At 43.7% G+C, this 26,212-nt stretch overlaps 1 protein-coding gene across 3 annotated transcripts in view; it reads left to right on the top strand.

Moving 5' to 3' along the window:
• The first annotated feature begins 702 nt into the window (after window positions 1–702).
• Window positions 703–26,212, top strand: part of luzp1 (leucine zipper protein 1) — a 49,853-nt gene continuing 24,343 nt past the window's right edge. Inside the window, exons 1-2 of one of the 3 annotated variants that reach the window (XM_069661477.1) lie at window positions 703–1,024; window positions 19,827–19,881. The gene's annotated coding sequence lies outside the window, so the exon portion shown is untranslated. Of the gene's footprint in view, window positions 1,025–19,826; window positions 19,887–26,212 lie in introns of all 3 variants that reach the window. The other 2 variants (XM_069661479.1, XM_069661480.1) reach the window with 2 other exon arrangements.

The raw sequence follows: 26,212 nt of genomic DNA, 5'->3' as shown, positions 1-26,212 counted from the left end.
CTAACATCCAGTCCATATTAAGTCACATTTATAACATCCAGACCTTAGTGGTTCTTTAGGATGCATTGCCTTCAAATCAGGGCTAATGGTTTCATTGTGGTATTTACTCATTTATAACCTTTACAGAATAATAAGCATGTTTGTGGTGGTGGGTTTGCAGTTTCTGGTTATTTTATGGGCATTACAGTGCACACAAACAAACTAAAGTATAATAACAATACAACTGGGATTTAAAATATGTGTATGCAACTGGAAATTTCATTAATAGCAGGCCTAATCTTAGCAGTGTTTTAACCTCTTTTATAGTTTTAGACTCCTGTAACTGTGTTGTTAATTTAGTTAACAGACTTTATATCACTATTGTTTGTCGTTTATTACTACTTCCTTTTAATATTGTGACAGGGCAGGATTGTTCTTAATGGTATTTCCTATCTCTAAGGGTGTCGCTTAAATAATGTTATAATGTTAATTTGGAACATGTTGTCATTAAAAGTAGCCTACTGTATCGTCAGTGACCTTTTAGTGTATAATTAAACAATATATAGTTGTGTATGTGGAGAGAAAGAGAGATGCATTAGCTTGGACTCATTCCTCCCCACCGGACAGACTTGCGTATAGCGTTTTATGGGGAGAGAGGCGGGACCTCGCAGCCGGGAAGGGCGTTCTCTTTGCGGTCAGACCGGGCAGAGTCATCCCGAGGGGTGGGTCCTCCGGCGGCAGAGAAGGAAAACCCACCTTTTTTCATTGTTAAGGACGCGGTGGAATGTGATGGTTTGATCTCCAGCGGGCCAGGGAGGGGAATATCCGCGAGGAAAGGACCGACGAAGTACTTTAGGGAGAGGGGGAAACCAAAAACGTCCTCCCCCCTGTCGTCTCCAACTCTGTGCTTGTAGCTGAGAATATGTGGATGAACTTGTCCTCGCCGTGTCGGCAGCAGCTAGTCCGACCGTCCGCGTGAACTCAAACCGTGTGGAGTTGTGGATTTACCGTGGCGTTTTCCTGACTCGGCGGAGGACCAGCTAAGGTAAAGTTTGAGTCTTTATCTTTCAGTGTGTTTTGAGTTGAACAGTGAACATGGTAACACTGGCTTTGGGGGTTCAGACAGCGGCTTCCTGAGTTGGACCCAATCAGTCGGGACTGCAGAAGTCTGAACTGCGGCAAGTTTTTCAACCCTCCTCCTCCTCCTCGTTCTCCTCCTCCTCCTCCTCCTCTGTTCGTTTTGTAGCCAAAATGAAGCATCCAGGACTGCGGCGAAAACCTCAGGTGGTCAAACTGTAGCACTGGATAGACTATTACATTATATTTCTTAATACAACGCGGTTTATACAACGTTTCACGTATTTGGCGGCATAATTGTTTGATGTTTGCAATTCGCTTACGTCTACGCACTTAAAAAACGCCATTGTACTTTATATAGGTTACTTAATTACAAGCTATATAATTCAGGACATAGGGTAGCTATAGTAGAAACTGAAAAATAATGTTGGCTACTTGTACATGCTCCTGACATTCATGTTACGTTATGTTATGGCCACTGTACTGGATATTGTGCGTTGTTTCAACATGTAACGTGGCTATTCATACTGTAATTCCCCTGTCTCTTACGCTGTTATAAAATTCTAGGGATTTTTTCATGAATGAAGTGATAATTACTAAGTTTCTTTTGTTAACATTCAGTATCAGTCACATGAGCCGGCATGTCAACACTTTGTTGCCAAAGGCACTGTACTGGCCCTTTACCTGGATGTAGGGGAACATGAACACAGATATTTTAGTGTATGCCTACACTTCAGAGAGTGTTTCAAGAAATGAGACCGGCATCTGTATGATAGCCCTTAATGAATAGTATTTTCACCCGCCTTACTATATTTAAGGCTTCCCTTATTTACAGTTTTTGCACTACAGAATCACAACTGAGCACAAAAGTCACCATAAGGACATTGCATTCTCTCAGGAATAGAGTGGTTTAGGTCATACACGAGGCACTGAAAGGATTTTAAAGTGATTTTAAATCAGGAAGGAACACCGAACACCGCCTGTATTTAGGTCTTTAATCCGTTGAATGAGTTCACTGTTAGTTAACCCATTTTGAAAGCAGCTGGGAGACCTACCAGACCAGTGGTGATAAACCAGTTGTGCACATGCTCCTGTGTGCAGGGGTCAGCTTTTGGAAGTGGGACAACCTTAGTGTAACACCAAAAGAGCTGAACATGCCAACACTTATAAATGATTAATCGTTTATGGAATATACAAAGAAAAAATGCAGTTTTCAACTGTTTTGCGGACAAAACTAGCAATTCAAAGATGTCACCCACAGCTTTAGGGAACGTTTTAAATGCTAAATTTATTTATTTTTGGGGCAAATTAAACAGTAACTTAAATAATCAGAAGTTGTAGCCCTAACTGGATAATTGTTAAATCAACAAACAGTGAAGCAAAACATGCATGTTATGTTTAAGTATGTGTGTTTCAGTCATAAGGTGGCATGTGTTGTGCTGCACAGGCTGAACATACATGTATAACACTTTGTTGGCAGAGCCTGAACAGTAAGTGCCCTGTGCTGCCTCACCCCAACAGTAATAGAGGAGTGTGTGCATGTGTCAACAGCAGAAAAAGGTAGTTGTAGTGGTGGAGCACTAATCTGCCAGGTGGGGCTCGTAAAGAGCTGCGCAGGGAGGGAAGCAGAGATGGAGGGGACCTGCCTTGACCTGTTTCAGAAATGAAGGAGACAAAAAAGAAAACACTGATGACTTTCCAGTAAGGCTCACCCTCCCGGCCAGCTGTAGATCACACCAGCTGAGCTACCAGCTTGTGCTACTGTGAACCCATTCCCCTCCTGGACTCTGCACAGGCAGCTCGTCATGGTGGTGAATGTGTGAAAAGGGTTTCCTTTGGTATATTTCGGGGGGATTATGACACCGCATGCGGAGGGAATGACTGCAGTTGATGCTGTCAGTTTGGAAACGTAGGGAAGGGAAAATTAAATGAGAGTAGCAGCAAAGTGAAGAGTGAGATGTCTATATTTCCCCTGATTGCCGTTGATCCATGCTTTTACAGTCTTGGGAAATTATGCTCCGAGTTGGTTGCGTTGGCTCTCGGGAGGGATAATTCCCAGCGGATGCCTCCTTTAGCTTTCATCCCAGTAAGTGAACATTATTGCCCAGTGCAATGATAGTTGTTAATGTTGACTCTGTAGGAGTGCCACCTCCGCAAACCAGCACTTGTTTGGTAATAAAACCATCTTGATTCCAACAAGTGAAAGTTACACAAAGACACTTTACACCGTGTCCCGTCCAGAGTCGTAGCTGCCATGCAAACTAATAATCATCCCCTCTCTCTTCTTTTACAACATGGGCAATACCTCGCATGATTGGTTTTCCACTCCACAGAACGCCTCGACCGCCCCGTGAAACTGCCTGCACTGCTTTAGGTGAAACCAAAAACTAATCATTATGGGTGTCCAATAAGGGTAATTATCAGACTAAGCACTGGACCTGAGGATTACAGAGTGGCTAAATGGCTGCTCGGGGGATTAAATTAAAATATAGAGGTTTTCTGCCTGGGAGAATCAAACCGCCGGGAATGTCCAACCCCGGCCTGTCAGCGGTAGTGTTACTGCCACTCGGCATATCAAGGTTTTATGTGCGGAGCCCCTGCTGTTAGTTTAGCACCGTCACTTCAGTGTGGAATTACAGTACGTGGATAGTGAACTTGTGTGTTGCAAGTGCAGGCGAATAAGAATGGCTTTTGTTATTGTTTAATCAAATGGAAAAGCATATTAAGATATTATCTGGTATTGATATAATTATCAACCTGTATTATAATGAAAATTCACAAGAAGAAAACAGAAAGAAATTTGGGCTTTTATTCCTTTTTTGAGAGAGAGGACAGCGAATCGTGTTGGATTAGTGGGTCGGCAAAGAGCCGAGGGTGAGAGTCCAGCCCGGGGTCGCCACATTGAGGACTAAGCCTCCCTACATGGGACGGTCGATTTAACAGCTGAGCTAAACTGGCGGCCCTTTATTATGTACAGTATTTCAAAAGCCCCTTTTACGCCTCTGTTACGTTTCGCCCTCAATGTAAAATGCACGGTCCACCTCTGAGCCGGCATCAGCGGTAGTAACAGAGGCGTAACAGAGGCGAAGTGGCGTCTGTGTAAACAGCGGAGCCGGTAGGGCGGAACAGCACCGTGTGTGTGTGTATCTGAAGCACGCGCTGTTTGTTTACACCTCATGCATGTTTTGCTTCCGCAACGCTGGAACGCTATTTTAAAAAACACGCACTGGGGCGGAACCTCAGTGTAAAAAAGGGCTAATGAAAACATTCACTAATGAGAAGCTCAAGCTAGATGTTCCAGTACCGTACTCCAACTGCGATACCTAGGATTGAGTAGTGGATCCCTCCGACTCTAGCGTGATTAGAAAATGACATTTGCTTGTGGAAAAACACTGAAGGATGACGTTTTGTTAGCATTGACTAAGATTACAGTCTCTGCTAGCGCTGTAGTGTTGTAATAAATTGCTAACACTTATGGTATCGGTTTGTGCATTAGCTTGCTCGCTGATATCCGATATTTAAGGCAATATCGACGGCTAGTACCGATACAGGTATGGGTATCAGAACGACTCAAACTAAAACTGGGTATGTTTGGCATTTCTGCTTAAAAACTATTGAAAATTACTAATCAATGATCCATATACAATTAATTATTTGTTAACCTAATGAAGACGACTTAAAATACCAGAGTTGCTTGTTCATTCATGACAGGAATAGACAGTAAAAGTAAAGTCAGCACCCGCACAGCACAGCAGACGTGTGTCCTTTGCAGCGTAACCTTTACGTCCTAATAAGCTGTAATGGATAGCCCTGATAGAATTTGGACTGGACGGTGTTGGTGTTGGTTATTATTAGTGCGAGACACTGGCCTCCCTGAAATAGCACAGATGAATCATGGTCTCTTACAGGCCCGTATTAAAGCCCACACACAGCCTGTGAGTGTATATCCTTTGTGAGTGTGTGGATGCGTGTGTGTTTTGTCATAATGCAATAATGTGCTCTGTATCCGGGACAGAGGCTGCTGTTGACAGTACGCAGGCCAGCTGGAGTTACTGTCTGTCTATTAGTACACATGGAGGAGGATGGCTTAATGCCATACAGGCGCCAAAATGAGAATGTGTGTCTGCAGTTTCTGTCTCTGCAGTGTGTGTGTGTTGGAGGTTGGAAAAGCTGGGAAAAAGTCGATAAATCCAGAAGTAAATCATCAAAGGATTTTATCTCTCCCTGTCACCTATATTTTTCTCTCATGCGACTGTACACCTTTATTTTCTTCTCCTTTTTCCTTCCTCCTTTTCCCTCTTAGCTCCCCTCTTCCTGCCTTCCCTCCCTGCCAGCTTTCTTTATCAGTGGAGGGCCAGTGACGGGGCAGGGCTCTGTGATTTCAGGTGGAGTTCAAACTACTTGAACTCTGTGTGTATTCGCGGGTCCGCTCTGTGTGTGTTCATGTATGTCTGCGAGCCAAAGCACTTTTCCTCGATGCTGTTCCCAGCCATGTCGATCTGTCATCGGATACTCGGGGCTGAGAGTGTCAATCACTCAGTGAGCAGGAGCCAGAAGTACATCTCTGCTCCAAGAAGTGTTCACAGGCCTCACTCAGGCTCTCATTAACACATGCGCTGACACACAGAGCAACAGGCATGTGCTCTCGCTCTTTGAGAATGTCATGTCAAAGTAAGAATGGACTCTGTGTTCATACGACTTGTTCTGCGTGTGTGCGAGTGTGAGCGGGTCCCCCTCGTTAGTCCTGCAAAGCGTGCCAAACGGCCTCCTCATTACCAGCCGCTCTGGTGGGCTCTCTGTGCTGTGGTGACGTGGTCTCTCGCTGAGGCCCTCGCCACTCTCTGCTGGGCTGCAGGTGACTGTGAACCAACCGCTTTCATCACGGAGATCTGCTCCGATGGAGGAGGCAGGTGCACGTGACTGTGTTGTGTCCTGCTGCAGATACCCACAACAACACAGCAACATTTGGTGAGATCACCACATGACTGGATTTAGATTATGATCAGGTCTAATTGATTGTATTTTATAAATATTAAGGGTTGGAGAAAATATCGAGACAGCAATATATCGTTCTGTGCAAATATCGATATTTTAATATATGGCACTATAAACAGATTTCCCTGCGATTTTGACTCAACGTCTCACTAGTCCTCGCAGTGGCGCTTATGACATAAATGAAGATTATATGAAAGGAATTTAATTGGTCAAAGAAGTTAATCACATATCGTGATGTATCATTATATGATATCAATATGTCAATATGTCAATTATCGCTGAATCGCTGCATCGTGATATTGTCGTTACATTGGGCCATGTAGCGCGTATGGTATCGTGAGTTACCCTGTGATTCCCACCCCGAGTAAATATGCCAGTTAATAAAACAAGTGGTTTTTCATAAGATGCATTTTAGTAAAGAAAAAAATTACATGAAATTAGGCGTAAGCAAAATGGATAAAAACCTCATATATGTTTTTATACAATGATTCACATAGTGACTATTCTGGAGGATCTATTCAAAAAGCTGTCTGGATTAGGGATAGACCGATTATCAGCCGGGCCGATTATCGGCGCCGATATTCGGCATTTTGAAGCATATCGGCATCGGCCCTTTTTTTTTTTTTTTTTTTAGTCCGACGGCCGATAAGAGATCAATTTAAAACTGGGTTATTTTGGCTCTGATGCATATGCTTAAAGGCATTTAAACAAAGTTAAGTGTTGGAGTTTGTATTATTCAAAATTTTGACGCCAATATTTTCACTTTTACTGCAAATGAATATCGGCTTCAAATATTGGTTATCAGCCTCCTTGACTACTAATAATCGGTATCGGCCCTGAAAAAACCATATCGGTCTATCTCTAGTCTGGATATAATAACCCGGCAGCAACGTGTATCTTTGGTGAATCCTTTGAGTGAAATACTTACAAAAAAGGTATTTAATCATATTCTTCCAAAAATCATTATATGACAAGAAGGCATCAGTTCTGGTCACTAATTTCCTACATTTCCCACAGTGATGTAACATACCCAGAAACTGTACATAGCTGCCTCTAAGTCTCTGGTGTTAGTCACACTTTGTATCATGTCACCGCATATATTATTTTGGTCGATCCAATATGAAATTGAAGATAGCTAGGACAACAAAAACAACGTAATGTATTTATAATCCTGCTGGTTTTTTGGTCTCACCAGCTGAACTGACATCTCTGTTATTCACTGACCTGTTAAAGACTTTATCGAGTTACTGGGTGTTTATCAAACCAGTTACGTGACCAGCGGTTATGAAAGAGGAACTTTTGGTGGCAAAATTAGCTGTTGTTAAATGATCAACTTGTGCTCGGAGCCAATACACGAGCTCCTTATATGGCTTGTGTGAAAACTCTGCAGCTGACAAGCTGACAACAATGACTCATCATGTTTGAGGAAGAAACGTGTCTTTGAATCATTTACTGTAACTTCACTCCGACCTCTCTGCTCCCTCAGGTCTGCAGGACACTCCGAATGACACATTTCCACTTCCTTGTATTCTTTTATGTGTGACAAAGCGGATATCCAGTCAGCTTAGCGATTCTCTTGGACGGACCTTTCCTTTCCTTTTGGGATTATGAAGCTCAATGGTGAGCTCTAATTACACATTCCTAATTATGTTTGTAAATCCTCGGGACTATATGTAGCTGCGAAGAGGATAGTGTGACAGGATAAATATGACTTTTCAGTTGCTAAATTTACCTTTGGCTCGGGAGAGTATAGCATGTTGGACTTAGAGGTTAAAGCCTTTGTTGAAAGGTATTAGGCCATGCTAATAATAGTTGCAATTCTGGGCATCTTTTTATGACAAATTCTACAACTAGCTCAGATACTGGCCACACTTTTTACAGCTCGAATCAGATGTCTTCAGTGCTCCTCTACATCTTAAATAATCCACTGGTTGTGATGCAGACCTTTACCAGACTTCCAAACTGCCTCTTCATATTTCAGGAATTCTAATTTATGACCACCCTGCAGCCCCCCTGCAGCCGCCAAAACAAAGTAGCTGCCCTGCTGCTGACCATGTGATGCTTCTTTGGCAACTGAAAAGGGGGGGAAAAAAATCATCTGTTCTTCATTTTGGCGTCAAAACATCCACCAGTTCTTTATCACAGAGGGAGATGTAGTTGGCATTTAGTGCGTAGATGCTCCAGCAGAATGTAATTTATTGTTTTGAGTGCTTTCGATTGATGTTTCAGGCATTTTGAACGTCTTGCCACTGCGTCCAGCTGCACAGGTTTAATACTGAATAATTGAATTAGTTTGTTTAGTCTTCAGACTTTCCTCTAAAGGTTTCTCATGTGAGTCATCTTTTAAAGCCTCACATCGGCCTACATTACCTGGTTACAATGTTACAATTTCATTTAGCAGACGCTTTTGTCCAAAGCGACGTACATCTGGTGGATGCAACCCCACTACTGTCTTTCCCTCACTGCGCCAGCCCTCCATGCTGAGTGACGGTTTATTTAGCGCTCAACACTTGCCAAGAATGTGTTTGTGGCTGTAAGATACACTCTGATATCTGCAGGTGATAAGTCCTCTAATGTTTAATCAGTGCCGAGGCCAAACCAGGCCTGCTACGAGGCTGGAGTTTGGTCCGCATCGACTAATAACGCGGGCCGCTTTGCTCCTGTGTTTGTGTTTTACATGCTTTCAGTTTGACCCTGAAACACAAGTTGGGACTTTTTATTTTTCCAACTGGTTCCTGTGTGGGATTTAGGTTTCTGTTGGACATTTTCAGCCTCCGTAAGTTGTTTTACAGAAGGTTCCCTGTGCGCCTGTTATGTTCCTACATTGAACAGGCTCCTCAAAAATGGCTACCACTTGGATCCTGGAAGAGAAGAGGAAAGAAGTGCAAAGGAAACAGACTTCAAAAGCATGTAGGAGGCACAGCGAGGCGAGAGGGAGGGAGGGGAGGAAGGGACTTTTAACAGGGGAGAGCTAAAGTTAAGACATTTCTTGTAAATTCCTCAGCCACACTTTTATTTTTTTAGGTGTTCTTCTCCTCAACAGGCCAATATTTCCCCTCGCTCCTTCTGATTGTTATCTTGTCTCACTCACTCTCTCCCTCTCTTTTCGCTTCGCTAAAGAGGTGACCCCCCCCTCCACCCTCTTTTCCTGTAACTCCCCCTTCTCCCGCCTGGTCCAGGAGTATTTTTGGAACTTAATGAAAAGAGAAATATGAACCGCTTACCCTTAAAAGGTATGTCTGGGTCAGCTGCGTGGAAACTTGTGTTATTAATGTCCCTAACATTTTTCTGTGTGAGTGGGTCATCTGTGATTGTAAGTGCGAGTGTGTTTTCGGTGCGGCGTACAGCGCAGGAATGCTGTGGGTTTGGGGGGCTAGAAGGGAAGGAGGGTGGGCTAGCGAGCAGTTCCTACGTCCTCAGGAAAGGAGGGGGCTCAGGGGCATATTTGGCATATTTCAGGAGCCATTCCAGTCTGGTTCAAGATGCATTCTTCTTAGAGATCTTGGCTGAGCGGCCAGACGGGCAGCGATCAGGGGAGGAGAAGAGCGCTGAACATCACGCTCTACTTCCTGTCGGTCTCATGATGCTGGTGGTGGAAGATGGCGCAGACTACACAAGCTAAAAAGCTGCTACCACAGGTGGTAAAAACACAAGAATACCACGATTTGCCACCTACAAACTGACCCTCACTAAGCCCAAAACCTCATTTATATCCATAAAAGGCTTCATGTTGAACCAAAGTCCTCCAGCCAGCAGCAGCGTTTGTGTGTCTTGGGTACCATCACTACGATTTAATGACTGTTTATATGTTGAGAGCCTTAATATGTCTCTTTCAGCCTCTCTTCCGTGGCATTATAGTTACCGCTCCTCTGCCCTAGAACTTATGATGTTTGAGCCTGTTATTTGCAGCCGGATGGCCACTGACTGACGTGACAGCGGTTGGCAGGAGTTCAGTGTGGCGGTACCAGTCCAGTGCTCAGCAGAGGTCGGGTTCATCGGGAGGTCTCGAGTCTGTGTTGACGGTCCAAAGGGAAGCAGGGTGTACAGATGTAATACAACCAACATTTAATCCCTGTTTTATGCCAACATGGCTCTGTCGTTTTTATATTGCCAGCCGTGACGATGGTGCCTAGAATCAAAATATCCCTAAACAACTGTGATATCAAACACTCCTTCGTGGTGGGTGCTCGCTGCCCTGACTCTGCCGCTGCTGTGTCTGGGTGAGGCTCAAAGGGACGACATCAAATGTGCTGTCTGCTTTGTTCTTTGATGTGTCTGATGTCTCTTTTGTTTCTGAGCTCAGTAGGAAAAAGTGGATCAGGGAACCACCTCAAATGTGACGAATGAAAGAAACATCTGAATGAATGAGAGCAGAACAAACGCCGGTGTTTACAGAATGAGAGGTTTGCTGACCCAATTGAACATCTATGGAAGATTTCAGACCAATCTATATCACTGTCATAAAATCACAAGACGAGGGAAGACTGGTGGCTCATCCCACAAGTAGAACAGCTGGACTTTCTTATAATTTGTCACCTTTATACTCTTTCCGAGTCTCATGAATAGTTGTTGTCAGGTGGAATGAACACATTCTAAGCTTTCATCAGGATATCATAACGATTCTTTTGATAACGAGATTTGCTCCTATTACAAAATCTGCCACAACGATTTTGATTCTATTCAATCAGCAGCCTGTCATTATGTTTTACTTTTATTTATATGGAGGAGAGTGCCCACATCAGTTATCAGTGAGCGTATCTTAAAGATGGCGATTTGGATCGAGATATCGATCACTAACACCCGGCTTTTTTGCTTAATGGGAAAGGCTACAATCGGCATTCAGACCCGGTCAAATGACTCTGCAGTAGACCCGGGTAATTATCGCCTTGGCTCCAATCGGCATTGATGGGAACACAAAACCTGTGTCGACACGCTAATCTCCGCCCCCTTTCCGGCGCAATGCTATGCTCCGTCGGTAACCTCTTTGACTCCTTGTCATCAGCTACCAATTCCGCCCGTTTCCGTCCAAGCACAAACATCGTTCCAAATTTGTCAACGCCGAGTTTGATAAACAGAATGAGTAATAGATACAATAAAGACCTAACCACCGTAACATCTTCACTGTTTACTAAGTCTGTCTCCGGCGCGTTTGAGACCTCAGACGGTGACTCAGCAGAAAAGACACCGACAGGAGTATACTTCACTGGCAATGGGAAAAGAGACGATCTGCATTAATTAGCGGGTCTTCCTGGGTCTGAAAAAACAACTTATTTTGGTGGGAAAGGGGTATTATATTGAAGTGATCTTTTAATCAATATATTTATGTGGTTCAACCGCACCAAGAAATAGAAGTATCATCTTTCCTGTTAAAATGTAACAGTGTGAAACTTTCCCTCATTCTTAGCCTTGACCAGTTGCCAGCCAGCAAAGACTCCAGGATGTTTTTGGTCCCAACCAAGAAACAGTCTGAGACACAACCACCGTAAAACAGAAACTAAAGTTTAAAAAATATATATTTTAAGAAAGTGATACCTGTGTCAGCATCGTCAAAAGTGGTGTATGTGTGTGTGTATGTTTCATCACATGTGACTTGGAACAGTCCTGGTCTAGATCCTCACGTGCTCTTCCTGATGATCCGTCTGGATCTTGTGCCTTAACCTTGACTGTGTGATGGATATACACACACACACACACACACACACACACACAAGCTCTCGCTCTCACACACTCCTCCTGTCTGACCTGTTCTAATCCTTTGGATCTACAGGGCGGCTCTCAAAATAAAATTCCTCCCGCAGATTATTTTTCTTGTGATCAAAAAATATACATGTTCTCAGAGAGAGAGAGGAATGCTCAGACGCAATGGCGACCTGGCGATTGCTCACTTCCCCCTCTTCTGTTTCTCCCGTCCTCGGCTGTTTTGTCTTCTGTGCTCTCGTTTCTGTTTCACTTTATGTTCCTCAAACTTTCACTTAATACTTTGTACACAGTTCTTGTGAAAGGTCATTAGATTTTACAACTTCTTTTCACCTTTTAAATTTCCTCTTTGTTTTCTCCTACCCTTCCCCTGTCCCTCCCTCCATGTATAAGAAAGTCTGCTGTTAGAGGCTTTCGTCATTGTGGTGCTGATGCATGCAGACCCCGACTGTTAGGCTATTTCCAGCCTCTCTTTTCCCTTCCTTGGTACCCTTTTTCCCCCTCCTCTGCTCTGCTTATTTTGGAGGAGATCCTTCTTTTGTAAAGGGCAGCTGAGGGCTGGGTTGGCTGGTTTTCCCCTCCATGCCAACGTTGCTTTTGGAGCTCCTTGTCGTGCTAGTTGTCCCGACCAGGGGAAGTGAAGCAGCAGAATGCGAGCCACTGTGAGGCCGTAAAAATAGATGGGGCCGAAAGTGCTACTTTCGTCTTTAAGAGATCGCCTGAAACCCTTTCATGTGTTAGACTTTTGTAGTAGTAGAAGGAGAAGTTTGGCTGAGTAGATCTAACTTTCTTATTGACTCATAATTTGAGAACAAATAGTGTATAGACAGACAGGAGCCAGGAGGCCTCAGGGAGAACCTGTAAACATAAAATAGTTTTTACTTGCCCTATTAATAAACTGACTAATCGTTTTAGTACTTCGGCTTAGTTTGAGATATTCTGAGTCACTTTAGCATCTCCTTTTTTAGCCAAAACAAATGGATCACCCACAGTGATAACACAAGTTCTCTCCTCTCCAATTGCCCTAGAGCAATATATCGAAACACACACAGACAGCGAGTCACCGACTCCTGCCTGGTGGTCCCTTCATCTGCCCTGTACCTCTTTTTTTTTTCTTTTGCATTGGTCAGCAAGAGCCGGTATAAGTCCAACATCTTGCTTACCCACAGTTCAGCTGTGTGTTTGTGTGGCTACCTGAGTGTGTACGTTCAGACACAGGCGCCTCACAGGACTCTCCGGAGGACGTGAGAGGCTCATTTGTGCCCGGTGGAACATTGTGGAATACCAGGCATATTTTATGACCCAACCTTCCCCGGCTCCTTCACTTTCTCTCAGCGTCTGGGTTTATTTGTGAAGCTGAGCTGGTCTGGACGACCAGCCCGCCCCCTGCTCTCTCCCTCCCTCTACAGCAGAATCTTTAAACATAGCGTTAATTTAAATCCGTCCATTGCTGCTAAACTTAAAACACAATCACCTTCTCTCTTACCCACCTCTTTCTCTGCCTCCCTTCTCCTCTCTCTCTCTCTAGGTGTGGACTGCACAGAAGAATGCAGTTAAATTAGTGTTTTTATCTCTCCTGCCAGCCAGCTGCATCTGCACTCGCAGCCATGCCAAGCATCTGAGACACAATTGACCTTAAAAGGAAACAATAGCGGCCTATCAATTCTGCTCTGCCAGTCAAGGAATGGCTCGCTGCTGCATGGGCAGGGTCCAGCCGGCACAAACACAACACCAGGAAGTGTTTGGAGAGTGAACTTTGAAACTGCAGGGCAATAAGAGAGAGAGGAACAGTGCACCAAGTGTTCATGTTATTTTAGAGTGTGTACTGTCTGTGCGGGGCCGTAGCGTAGAATGAGTCTGATTCACCAACACCGCAACCCTATCAATGTCAGGACATTTTCACCAGAACCGAACAACTTTGAAGTGTAGAATACCTTTTAATTTTTTTTATGTGTTTCATTAATTCAGGTAACTTAATTTTATTACATACAAAACCTGATCCACACTACAAGGGATATTATTCTGGCGGGAAAAGACTGAATTCATCATTTCATATTTGTCAGCACAAAAGTATGTTACAATAAAAGACGCTGAAATTAGCCAATAAGTTATACACCATGACTGTGTCCCAATTCAGGGGCTGTTTCAAGGCAGATTGTGTCACAGCGGCGCGTCGAAAGTCGTCCCACTTCGAAGGCTTCTTCAGATGCGGCCGACAAATGCGTCCTCCTTTTCCCGGGCCACAAAGGATCCATCGTGTTTGTCCTTCATGGCCCAACGTATCCTGAGATTCATTGCTCGCCACTTTAAACAAGATTGCGGACTCTCAAGCGGCCGAGGAGTTTTTGGTTTCAGGTCAGTTGAAAAGCTAGTGATACAAATGTTAAAAAACGAAAGGGTCCTTGACACATTATCTTTAAAGTAATAGGTGATAAGTTACGTGATATTAGTTATGACAGCCAGTTAGCCAGCTAGCTACCTGTTGCTAGGCGACGGGAGTGGTGTTTGAGAATTGAGACACAGGCTGTGTTCGAAATGGCATACTGTATACTATATACTACATTGTACTGCATACTGTTTTCAGTGGTAGTATGTAGTATGGAGCTGTTAAAATGTATTTTGCGTTATGGCAGGCGCCATTTTCCGGTTTTGGAAAGCGGAAGTAAAGCCCGTCTTTAGTATAGCCCGCCAAAAGCAAACGGCCGCCATTTCAACTGCCCTCGTGATGTACCAGTGCTTTGCAATGTGGGATACAGCAGGCGAGGCAGACTGGTTTGATGCATGCTAGAGATTTTTTCCGAATCAGTACGGCATCCTGGTATTTTTGGAATATGTTATTTTTGGCAAATCACTATGTACTGCTATGTAGTATGGCATTTCGAACACAATGTAATCCAGCAAAATAAACATCCTGTTACCTTTGTGTGCTCAAGGTTGCAAATTAAAAAAAAAATCAAGTTAAACCAAATTTAAACTAAAACGAATTTTGTGTGAGATGATTCATGTAACCCAGCAAAGCTAAAATGCTGTTCTGTTGGCAACAACGACAACAATTTCTGATCCAGCTTAACAAACGTGAGGATTTGTTGATATTTGTAATTTGGATTTGATAATAGAACTAATATCTCTGGGTTTTGACTGTTCATTGAACGACCAGCATTTTCACTGTGCTCAGGCGTGTTTTTAGACACATGTATCGTCTAAACGAGAGAATCATCATCATATCAGTCATTTATAAGTAATCGTTTCAGCCCTAATGGTTGTCAGTACAGATTCCATGACATCCTCGGTGTCCTTTTCTAAATCTTGTTTGTTCTAAAAAAGTGGATCTGACCTTTAATGACTCACGTTCGCCTTCTTTACACGCCAGTGTGTCCCTGTGTTGTTGAGCCTTGGTATGAAGGTAAGCCATCAAAGGTGTTCTGTTACATTTCTAGCTGTCAAATTACTGTTGTCGTATAAATGAAAAATAGTCGACACTAATCTGTGCAGTCAGCAGCGTGTGTGTGTGTGTGTGTGAAGGCCTCAGCTGTTGTTTGACGAACAGGGAGGGCTGTAACACATTAGATATTAGGACAGGTTCTGCAGGTTCAGGCCAAGTTAAGGAGGTGGATGATTTTCCTTCTGACAGCTCATCAGCTTGAGCACTAAATAGTTACTCCGCCTTGCCGCTCAGCTGGAATGCAAATGTCTGCGGGAGGAATGCTGCTCGCAGTCGTCAGCGGCAGCAAATGAAAAATCAGCCTCGTGCTCTATTCTTCCCTGGTGTTCCCTCCTCCTTTCTTTTGTTCGCTGCTTCTGTCTGCTACTTTCTGGATCTCTGCTTCCTGTCTCTCCTCCTCTCTGTTTGCCTGCTCACTCTCTCTTTCCCTTGTCCTTCTCCGTCTAGGCATCCTGTTCACTGTGTTTGATTTGGGCATTCCTTTCCTCCCCGAGCAGACAAAACAACCCCAGACCTCTCTGAGCTGCAACCCCCAGTGCGCACACACATACATACACACACACACACACACACACTCTCCCTTCTGCTAATCACACACAGGAAATGGGCTCCCATGCAAACGAGGCCTGCCTGGCCAGAAGAGCCCAGGATGGAGTTTCAGGCCTTGAAATGTTCTCCAGAGGAGGAAATTGAACATGAGCCCTCTCTTCCCTCTTTCTTTCATTCTCCCTTGTTTCCTCTTGTATTTAACTCGACATGGATGCTCCGTCCTGTCTTTTGACACTCTTTTTTCCACGCTGTATTTGAATGCATCCATTTTGCAGTGAAACATTTCCACTTTAATCAACAGATAGCGAAACGATTCTCCTTCATGGAAGCAAAACATCTTCTCTACTACTTATATTTAAGTGAATCAGTGTGGCACATACATACGTATATTGTATACACCTCGCTGTACCTGCCCACATTAAATTTGTAGTTGGAACCAATCAGATACACTTTAGGTGAAAGCATGGGTAATGCTATCCACCGTGTCTAATCAGACTCTGTGTATACAGAGTGTGTGGGTGTGTGGCCTCACATACACTGTATGTGTTTAGAAAGTGTATAAAGCTTAAGTGCTCAAAAGTATACACTCATATCTTATCAACAGCATTCCACGGTGTGTGATAAAGCTCTGCTCCAAGATAAACTTTACACGATAAAATGTTTACGTTGGATGAAAAAGGGAGGGAAGATGGCAGACCTGAGTTTGTAGTTTCAGGTGAGGAACGCAAAGTTGATTTGTGATATTAGCACTAAGAGCGATTTGGTAACCAAATCATATATTGACACAGATTGCACAGGAACAGCCAGTTCCTGCTAAATGTACAATATAGATCGTACTAATGTGTTTGTTGTGGAAAAGGACAGAAGTTTCATTATTTAAATGTCATAAAATACTTTGTTTTCAACTCTGTATGGAGGTCAAAACAATACAATTATAATCAGAAAGGTCATGAATGAAACCATGGATTAACTTGAACCAAAAATGTGATTACAAACTTTTCACACATTATCAAATGACTGAATCTTAAAGTGATTCAAGTTTGCTTGTTGTTTTTTATTTTATTTGAAGTAAAAAATCGCTCACTTATTTCTGTTTTTAAATCGCAATGTGCCGCACAAAGGGATTGAAAAGGGATTTCCTCTATTTGACGAGTGTATGTGTACTAAAAACTGAAAAACATTTTGTACTAAAGTTTTGCATAAAATGTTAAAATACCTTTTACATAATCAATATTTTTGGGTTGCTTAATAAGTCATTATCAATATTTATTTTCACTTCACAGCTAGCAGGTTCCGAGCTCGAGTCCTGGTTCAGACGTAGTGGGCCTTTCAGTGTGGAGCTTGTTCTCTCCTTGCACGTGTGTTTTCCCTCCGGGTACTCCTTCCCACAGTCCAAAGACGTGCTCGTTAGGTTCCTTGGTGACTCTAAATTTCTCGTAGGTGTGAGCGTCTCTATGTGTCAGCCCTGTGATTGACTGGCGATAAGTCCAGGGTGTAACCCCGCCTCTCCCCCAATGACAGCTGGGATAGGCTCCAGCCCCCAACGACCCTAAACAGGATAAGCAGCGTAGACGATGACACTGATATGTAAAGTGGACACTGTGCTTGAAATGAGGCTTGTTTTGGGATTAAAAACAGTATTAACTGAGCTGACAACCGTGTTTTTCAGAGACATAATGCAGACCCTGGAGGAAGTGCCACCTCACACTGTTTTGTTTATTCTGCTGAGTAACGTCATGAATCCTCCTCAACCTGACAGGCAGTGTGCGTGAGGGGAAACGAGAGGGAGCGAGGGATGAGAAGGAGGCAGCTGCTTTTAGTTTTGTTTGGTTACGGGTTGGCTAACTGTGTGAATGAATAGCTCTGACCCCCCCCTTGTACCCACACACACATACAAACACAGACACACATGTGGTCTCTGGTCACTTTGGCGTCTTCTGAATTGCTAAGAATGTGTCGAATCTCATTTGTAAAATCGTATATTCCAATTAAAACGAGCGATCACACAAAAAGCTGGCTCTGCACCCTGTACATTATACATTTGGTTTAACGCAGTGAGTTGTTGTGTAGCGTGAGAACGCCGGATGATTCAGCAGAACCTGCGTGCTGGTGTCATGCTGCTGCGTTCATGAATTTAACATAGCGACAGGGCCGAGTGCGGAGCAGCAGGGCTGTCTCCTCCTGCCAAATAAGATGTGTGGGAACAAATGGAGAGGATGACACGGAGAGGAGCTGAGAGTGGCAGGAGCAGCTTAAAGACTGACTCTTCCTGTCCATCAGGAGGTGCTTACATGATCAAAGTGTCTTCACCGTATCACCCTTTCCTCTCTATCCTCTACTTTCTCTATTACAGCCTGAGTCAGGAAGAAACCCTCTTTCTGAACAGTTTAAAAATGACGATGAAACGTGTACTTTTCACGGCTGAAAGGATTTGTCGATAGACGATTGACTGATCGATTCGTCCTTCATTTTATTAAGATAGAAATGGCTAATTACCAGTTGGTGCAGTTGCTCTATCTGAGGATTTGTAGACGTCTTGCCTCATTTGGGCTGATAAATTGAAGTTTTGTAAATGTATGTTGGACAAAACAGCTTTATGGAAGGCCAAAGAGGCCAAAAATATACCATGCTAGCTTGTTATTATAAGTTAAGATACAAGGAAATTTGACAAAACAACTTTTTTACTTTTCAGTTAAAAAAAAAAAATAGGGACACAAAGCAATAATGAATATACAGCAGCCCTTCTATTTAAAGACATAATTTGGAAGATTTTCATGTAAATAAATGTCTGTTAAGTCTCTATCTATCGCTGAATGAGGTAACACAATGGTGATTGAGCCTATGGCCCACTGATGAAAGCATTTGCAGTATTACAGACTGGGTGTCTGTGACGACGAAAAATCACAAGCGGCGCCCAGTTAGTGACGCGTTTTCCATCAGCCAGCATTGGTTGGTCTGCCAGAGAGGGTAGGCGGAGCTAAGCGGGTGCGAGTAAACAGTAATCTACAAAGGCTGAACAAACAAATCCAAAGAAAAAGAAACAAATTCGACGCACAGATGGAGGCAAACAGGAAAGCGATCGTCAGCGAGGAAAATCAAGAGTTACAACCGGAGCTAACCGTAGATGTCTGGTAGATGTCAGCCGCAATTGCCTTTTATCGCCGTTGGGTGCCGCCAAATAGAACGAAACTGAGAACTTCAATATTATAACTTTAATCTTTCTCCTTGTTACAGTTTGCATGTGAAAAACTACTAACTTTATAGTTCTTGAGCTTTAAAACATCTCACATGATCTTCACCAGCAGCTTCCTTAGTTATCATGAAACTGTCGAGAATTAGACGCTCAAACTTTTCACGATTCTTAACAAAGCTTTGTAGGTCGTCCTTTAATTTCTGTTTGATGTTGTGTTCATTCCTAAGTTATGTTTTTGAGTGTCTTGTTGCTGCTTACAGGAATGTCCCCCTTTCTCCCCCAGCCCCCCCTCCTGCTCCTCCTGATGTCGCCGCCCTCCACTTCCCTCTCTCATCCTTTAAATTCAGTCCAGACTGCAGTCTTAAATCTGGATCCTCTGTGCTTAACCAAACATATGGAACGCTACTGTAGAGGAATGCTTCAAGTCTGGCTTGTTTTCGTGTGTGTGTGTGTGTGTGTGTGTGTGTGTTTTACCATGCACATGTTTTGAAGCAGATGAGAGCTTCTAGGATGATGATGATTATGATAATGGTGCGTGTGTGTGTGTGTGTGTGTGTTTGTGTGTGTACCAGTGCCTCCCCAGAGAACTGAATAGGCCCTTCTGTTGTCGTGGCCAAACGCTGCTTGTCTGCTCATGCATGAGTCTATTGCAAAGCCTCCGAAAATGCGTCCCATATCTGAGCAGTTAGCTCACTCTTAGCCCGTTAGCTTGACTGTGAACGATGTCCCCTACAGTGACCGCTTTGTCAGCCCGGCCGCAGGCATCGGGGCCTTGCCAAGTGCCAAGCATAACAATGGTGAAAGATGGCATGAGTGTGTGTGTGTCTTGATATTATGATGACCAATGAGTCATCTTTTACTAACCTTGTGCCCTGCTTGTGTTTTTCACCACAGGATGGAGACTTTGGGAAGAAGAGCTTAGCGTGCGGCAGACAAAAGGATTTAAAATGTAAGGTATGCCTCCCTGTGCATTTTAATGTTACAATGATATGCAACCTATGTGCTTTATTGTCTTTATGTCTCCCTAATAGGTATTAAGGTTGTGAATTTTTTTCTCTATGTGTGAGATAAAAACACTGATGCCATTTGGAGGACGAGGTGGGAAGTGATTAGCTTAACTTAGCTTAATAAATCCTGGTGTTTACCAGTTCAAAACACTCCTACAGGCACCTTAAAGGCTTATTATGTGACTATTTGTGCTTTTAAGAGGAATTAAGTGCAAACAGTATGGCTATCTTCCTTGTTCATCTCTGTGAGCTGTGTTTCCCGTCGTAGTGCTGCCTTTCTGGTAACTTTCCTTTGACAAGACGACTCCGGGAACTCCTGTTTATCTCTAAGACATTACTGCACGTAAATCCCCCTTTAACCTCTTTTTTTTTTTCTTTTAACCATGCCAGCTGTTTCCTCATCCTAAACAACAGCAGGGACATGCTAAGCTAAGCTAGCTGCTTGCTCCAGCTGTGCGCTGAATGCACAGACATGACAGTGGTGTAGATCTTTTAACTTAGGGAGAGACAGAATTTTCGAAATACTAACTATCTTAAACATTCTGCTGTTCTTTTTCTTTATGGTGGCATTTAAAGTTGTTTTAAATATAAATAAAAAGACAAATATGGCTTCCTGAAACCTCGAGATATCATAGAACATCTATTTGTGTCTGTGAGTAACTGTGTTTGCTCGTATCAGGTCACACAGTCACACAGAAATCAATCCACAGCATTGATAGTATCCTCCTCTGGCTCCTTCTCTTCTCCCTCTTCCTTCTTGTTCTTCTCCTCCCCATCCTCCTCCATCACCCACCTTTTCCTCCCTCCCTCCCTCCCCTCCTCCTTCACCTCCCCCACCTCCCCATCGCCTCTTCCGCCCCTCCTCTGCTCTTTGTGAGTCCGTTTCCTGTTGGGCACAAACGCCGGCGCCGCAGTTCCTTCCCCGTAGCCTGAAGTCACACAGGAGTGGCAAACATACATACATACATACATGCTGTACTGTATATACTCTGTAACATATGATTCAGTGCACTCATATGCATAAACATTCACACTGCTTACACGGACAGCAGCTGGTGTGTGTGTGTGTTTGTTATCAGGTCAGGTTAGTCAGCAGAGACCGAATATGTGTCACTGTCTTACCACGTCTGCTGGGCTGTCTGCAGATTAAGGTCAATATGTGGCCAAGGCGTGTTCGGCCGTCTTCTCCGAGCTTCATTTACATCAGTTTATTATTATTCCGGATGCTTCTTTACATCCTGCTTCAGCTGAAATCTTCCTAAATAGTCCGGAACAAACAAAGACGTCACGTTGTATTCAGTCTCTTTGATTGTAATGAATAAAGTGAAGAAGGATTTATACTCGAGCTAAAACGATAAGTTGTTTAATTCGTGTTTTTGTTATTTATGATAGTTCAATTAGAGACTTTGGGTTTGGGGCTGCTGGTTAGACAAAAGTGACACAAATCTAACAAGATAAACAGGTACCATGTGTGTTGGTATGCTAACTATGGAGCTTGTACCAGAAGACACTTAAAGGGAAGGTATTATGTTCATGTCAAGCTTCATGTTTCGCTCTGTGATACCTGTGGAGGAGCTTAGCATCATTTACAGTTAAAAAAACTCTCTGTGCAGGCCCTCATACAGCCTCTGCCTGAAACGACTCAGTCAGCGCTGTCCCTTTAAGAAACCCCGCCCCTACTAGCCCGCTCTCCGAAGCATGCTGAGGCTGCACTTTGTGATGTCACGTGTGTAGAAAAAACTGTGTGAAACCTGACGTTCGCAGCAGCCTGCAGACTGAGCTGAGAAGCCTGGGGATTACTCCGACATACTTTTACCTACAGATTTGAAACCCACGTTTAGTCTGAACATCCAACACTGTTACATTATATAGTATACGTCTTAAAATGTGAAACAACATTATACTCTTTAGCCTAGCTTAGCTTAGCTTGGCTTCAATACAGGCAGCAGGAGAAAACAACTAACCTGGCTTCTTATAAAAGCCTTTTTCTTACTTGTGTTTTTGTACAGATTTAACAGGATATGACATTATGTGACCTTTGGTGTTTCACTATTGCCCTCTTTCCTGCTGGTACACTCTTTGTGTGCTGCTACTCTTCATGCAAGCATGCAAATTTTAAAGAAACGGCTGATGCTGAAAACAACGTCTCACTTCCTCTGCACTAAAGGTCACTGTAAGGTATATGTACTTAGACCAGAATACATGCTGATGTTTAAATTCCTGTTAAGTATCCTGTTACGTATTCAAATATTAAAGTGCAGCTCTGTATACATGTTATATCTTTCTTTCTTTACTAACTTTGTTTCTTATAGTACAATCACAGTGTTTGATATGTATTATTCAGTAAGCGTCCACTCTTCTTTTAGTACATCTTCATCATTTTACCTCCTACCACCTCCCCTGCTGTCTTCATCTCCTCCTCCCTCCCTCCATCCTGCAGCCAGTGCTGCATTCCTGCTGCAGTAATCCACTCTGCCAGCTACCTGCTCTGCATTCTGTGGAGTCACTCCCCTCCTTTCTCCCTCTCTCTCCTCCTTTTTCTGTTCTTTCTCTATCTCTCTTTGCTTACCTCGCATTAATGCATACATTTTTCTTTGCACATTTGCTTCGTCTCAGCTTTTTTACTTCTGCCTCCCTTCTCTCTCTCGCTTTCTCTCTCGCTTTCTCTCTCTCTCTGTTCTGTTTCTTCCTCATCAGAGAGCCACTGAGGTCTCCATTCAGCCGCAGCAGGCAGCTAATGCCAAGGCTCAGGCTGATGAAGCATTGCCAAGCTCTACCAACTAGCCTCTGTGTGTGTGTGTATGTGTGTGTGTGTGTGCTGTGTTTTAGTATGGGACAGCAGTGAATGAGCAGGATGTCAGGCAGCCAGGCAGAAGGTTGAAGGGCTCGACGTTAAGAGCTATTGGCGTGTCTATGAATCGACAGTGTGTGTGTAGGCAGTTGTCGTCAACCATCGGGGGAGCTAAAATGCCCAATCCATCATCAGCGGAGAGTTTGATGATCAGCTGTCATCGCCTCCTCTCTCGGGGACAGTGGAAAGGACATGTAAATGCAGCAGGAAGGCAGGGGAGTGAGGATGAAGGGCAAGGGAAGGAAACGGGGGATTGCTGCAGCAGAAACTGGGGGTGGGGGGATATTTAAAGGTAGAGGTGACATGAAAGGGGGAGGAGAAGTGAAAGGAGGAAAGAATGCGTAGGAAATGGACAGCTGTTCTTTTGCTTTTAATAGCCGTTCCTTTGTTTTAAGTTAAGCACATCGCCAACTCCTATAGTAGCCAGCATGAAGCTCATGTTCTACCTGTAAGACATTACTCACTTTTTTTATGAGCACATACTGTTCAACCACTTTTTTCCGTGTCAAGTCATGTCCATAGACTGTATAAACAATGGACGTAGCCACCGTGACGTCACCCATAGGTTTGTCGACTGTGTAAATGAAGACGAAATATGGCCGCCGCCGTGTTGTTGTACTGGAGCCTGAAGTGAATTTGGATGAGAGGGTGGTGCTGCAGAGGAGCGAGGGGTTATCAACGCTCAACAGTCTGTGTCTGATTCATTAGATTGTGAATGAGCTAGTTTAACTTCCTGTTTCCCACCGAGGAGATTCTTTTTGTGGTGCTGACTGATTGCGGGTGTTTATTTATCAGACTAAAGAAGTCGGCGCTCGCCCACCCGGTGAGATAACGGCGGGTGAACGACTCGTACTGGGAAATGTAAAATAATCGATCTTCTCATCAGTACGGTCTGCCGTCTATGGCTTTGTTTTAGAACACCAGGGGTTGCCGCTTTGTCATGTCACAGTTTAAACTTACTTTTAACAGAAAGAAGAATTTTAGTCAGATATTAGCGGCTCAAATCAGCGTCAGTGCAGCTTGCAGCCTCTACAAGCCCCTTCATATTGTGGGAGAAACACTGTTTTTGTTGTTGTTTGATTTATGTGAATCTGCTTTATTTTATTTCTCCTGGTTTTGATTTTTGGGTCTGTTTGGGGAGGAGGAAAACTCTACTGATAATTCTGTTCCTGGTAAAAACCAGTGAAGGAACCCTACCCTAAACAGGACTGGGTCTAAACCCCGCATCAGGGCAATGTGCGCTTTTCTGGGCAATGTGTTACAAGGACTGTCCTTATGAGGCCGATGACAATGTGTTTGAAAGCAGGTGTGCGCTGTGGACGTAGGTGAGGACATCAGACAAGCAGCGGGGCCTACACCCCGAACAGCATCCAGAGCCGTGTAGACAGAGAGTCGCGTCAGTGGAGGTCCAATACGCTCCGTGATCCGCCATTGCGATGTCGGAACTCTCTCTCTTTATATGGCTGTGAAAGTACCGTCACTCACTCAGTCACTCAATCAGTCAGTCACATACACACCCATGTTTAGGGCTGACCCTGGCAGTCAGCTAAACAGAGGGGTCAAATACACCACAATCATTACGCCCATATTTAATAATCATGTCCTGCACTGAGGTTTTTACCTGATATCTATTCAGTGAAATGTGACTTCTCCTTGATTTATGTCACTCTCTAACCCTGCCCATATGGTATGAGTAAAGAACGGATGTGCGGTAGCGTTTTCACCATAAATCTCACCTCACTACTCTGATAAGCCTGTTAATGCATTTGTGCGCTCTGCAGCACCTGGTGTGCACTTTCATTTCTCACATTTTCAGTGTTTCTGCAAATGCTTTCGGTCAGTGATACTCTGTGGATGCTGCAGGCGCTGTGTGTGGGACTTGTTGTCTTCTGACTGTAGTCAGGTAATACATTTTATAATCTAACCTCCGTACGTGCAGGAAAAAGCCTTTCTGATCATTTTGCCTTCTTAAAATACTAAGGACACATCGCTTTTTCTTTGGTCTAACTTTCTAAAAGAATTAAATTCTTTTAGGTTTTTGAGACAAACAATCTAAGGGTGAGATAATAAGTAAGTAAAGGGAAGAGCTGCCTCTGTTATTTTCCTCTCTTATCACTCTTTATCCGTCTCATAACTTTTGTCTGTCTGCCTCGCCTCGTTCTGCCTGACTCATACTTATTCACAGACGCACACAGACACTAAGTGCCCCGTGTTGATTCTAACAAGTGTCATCATGTTGTGATGTTTTCATGTCCTCTTATCAGTGTGAAACGATGACACAAACACATTCCTTCCCCAGCAGTTCATCGTCTCACACAACGGCACATATCTGCGTGCACGCATTCAGTCATATAAAGGTTGTGCTGACGTGTGCTGATACCTGAGAGTGCTTCTGCAGCTGTGAGACGAATCTTTAAATAGGCGGCTGGTGTTGGTCCCGACAGAAGACGCTGTTTAGTGGGAGGTCAACGAGTTTCTCTTTGGTTGGGTTATTCAACATGAGACTCTTTTGTTGTTGTTAAAAGCTTGTCCTAAGAGGGTTTTCTAATTAGTTGGCCATGCACACGTATAACATTGTCAGACTCTGGATGGGACAATTAACGCTGCAGAACCAGAGATATGGTCTCTTTTTTTAAATTCACACATTCTTCTTTTTTGTAGAAACCTAGTGCCTACTTTGCCCACAATGCAATTCACCTGCTGACATTGAGTTTGAAATGACTGACAGCGCCTATTTTCTATACAAAACCAATTCAGCTCAGCTTTTTCAGCGCCACATCCTTAGTGCAAAAACGCCCTCAGCATCAGCTGTTTTTATTTTTTTGTTGCTGACCAATCAAAGTCAAGAAGGGACGGGACTTCTTATATCAACTTTGTCAACAACAATGGCGGAGGACAAGCTAATCCTGTCGCTTTGTCGAGGGTACAATTTCCAGGTGTAGAGCTGCTGCTAACGCCGGGGCACGATTCCTTTCCATCCGTGTTTTCTTTGTAAAATGTCCTTGAATAAAAGCTAATATAAAACGGACTTTGCAGTCACTACCGAGGGAAGCGGAAGTGCCGCCAGACAGCTTTCGTAACCTAGCAACAGTAAGTGCCAGTGAGAAGCGCTCTGAAATTGAGGTCATGGGCGCTGCCAGCACAAAAAAAACAGCGTTAGTGGACACAGGCCCTTATGCTTGTTGAGGCTAATGTAGCCACAAGTAGCTAGTCTAAGGCACGAACAAGAAGCAGGCTAAAGTGGTCTTCTTTCTAACTTCACATTTCCAGATATTTTACAGTTTCAGACTTTTTTCTATTCTTCAGCTCCAACCAACGCTGCCTCAGATGACATCACCTAAGGCTATTTACGGTATCATTTCACCCACAGCTCCCTCAGAGGCACAAAGGGATTTATTTCCTCACATATAATGTAGACTTCC

This window comes from Semicossyphus pulcher, unplaced genomic scaffold (genome assembly GCF_022749685.1).
Source record: "Semicossyphus pulcher isolate SPU_LCO1_2020_fin unplaced genomic scaffold, fSemPul1.0.p SCAF_14, whole genome shotgun sequence".
In the NCBI taxonomy this organism is placed as follows: domain Eukaryota; kingdom Metazoa; phylum Chordata; class Actinopteri; order Labriformes; family Labridae; genus Semicossyphus; species Semicossyphus pulcher.
This window is presented reverse-complemented; position numbering and strand designations above follow the sequence as displayed.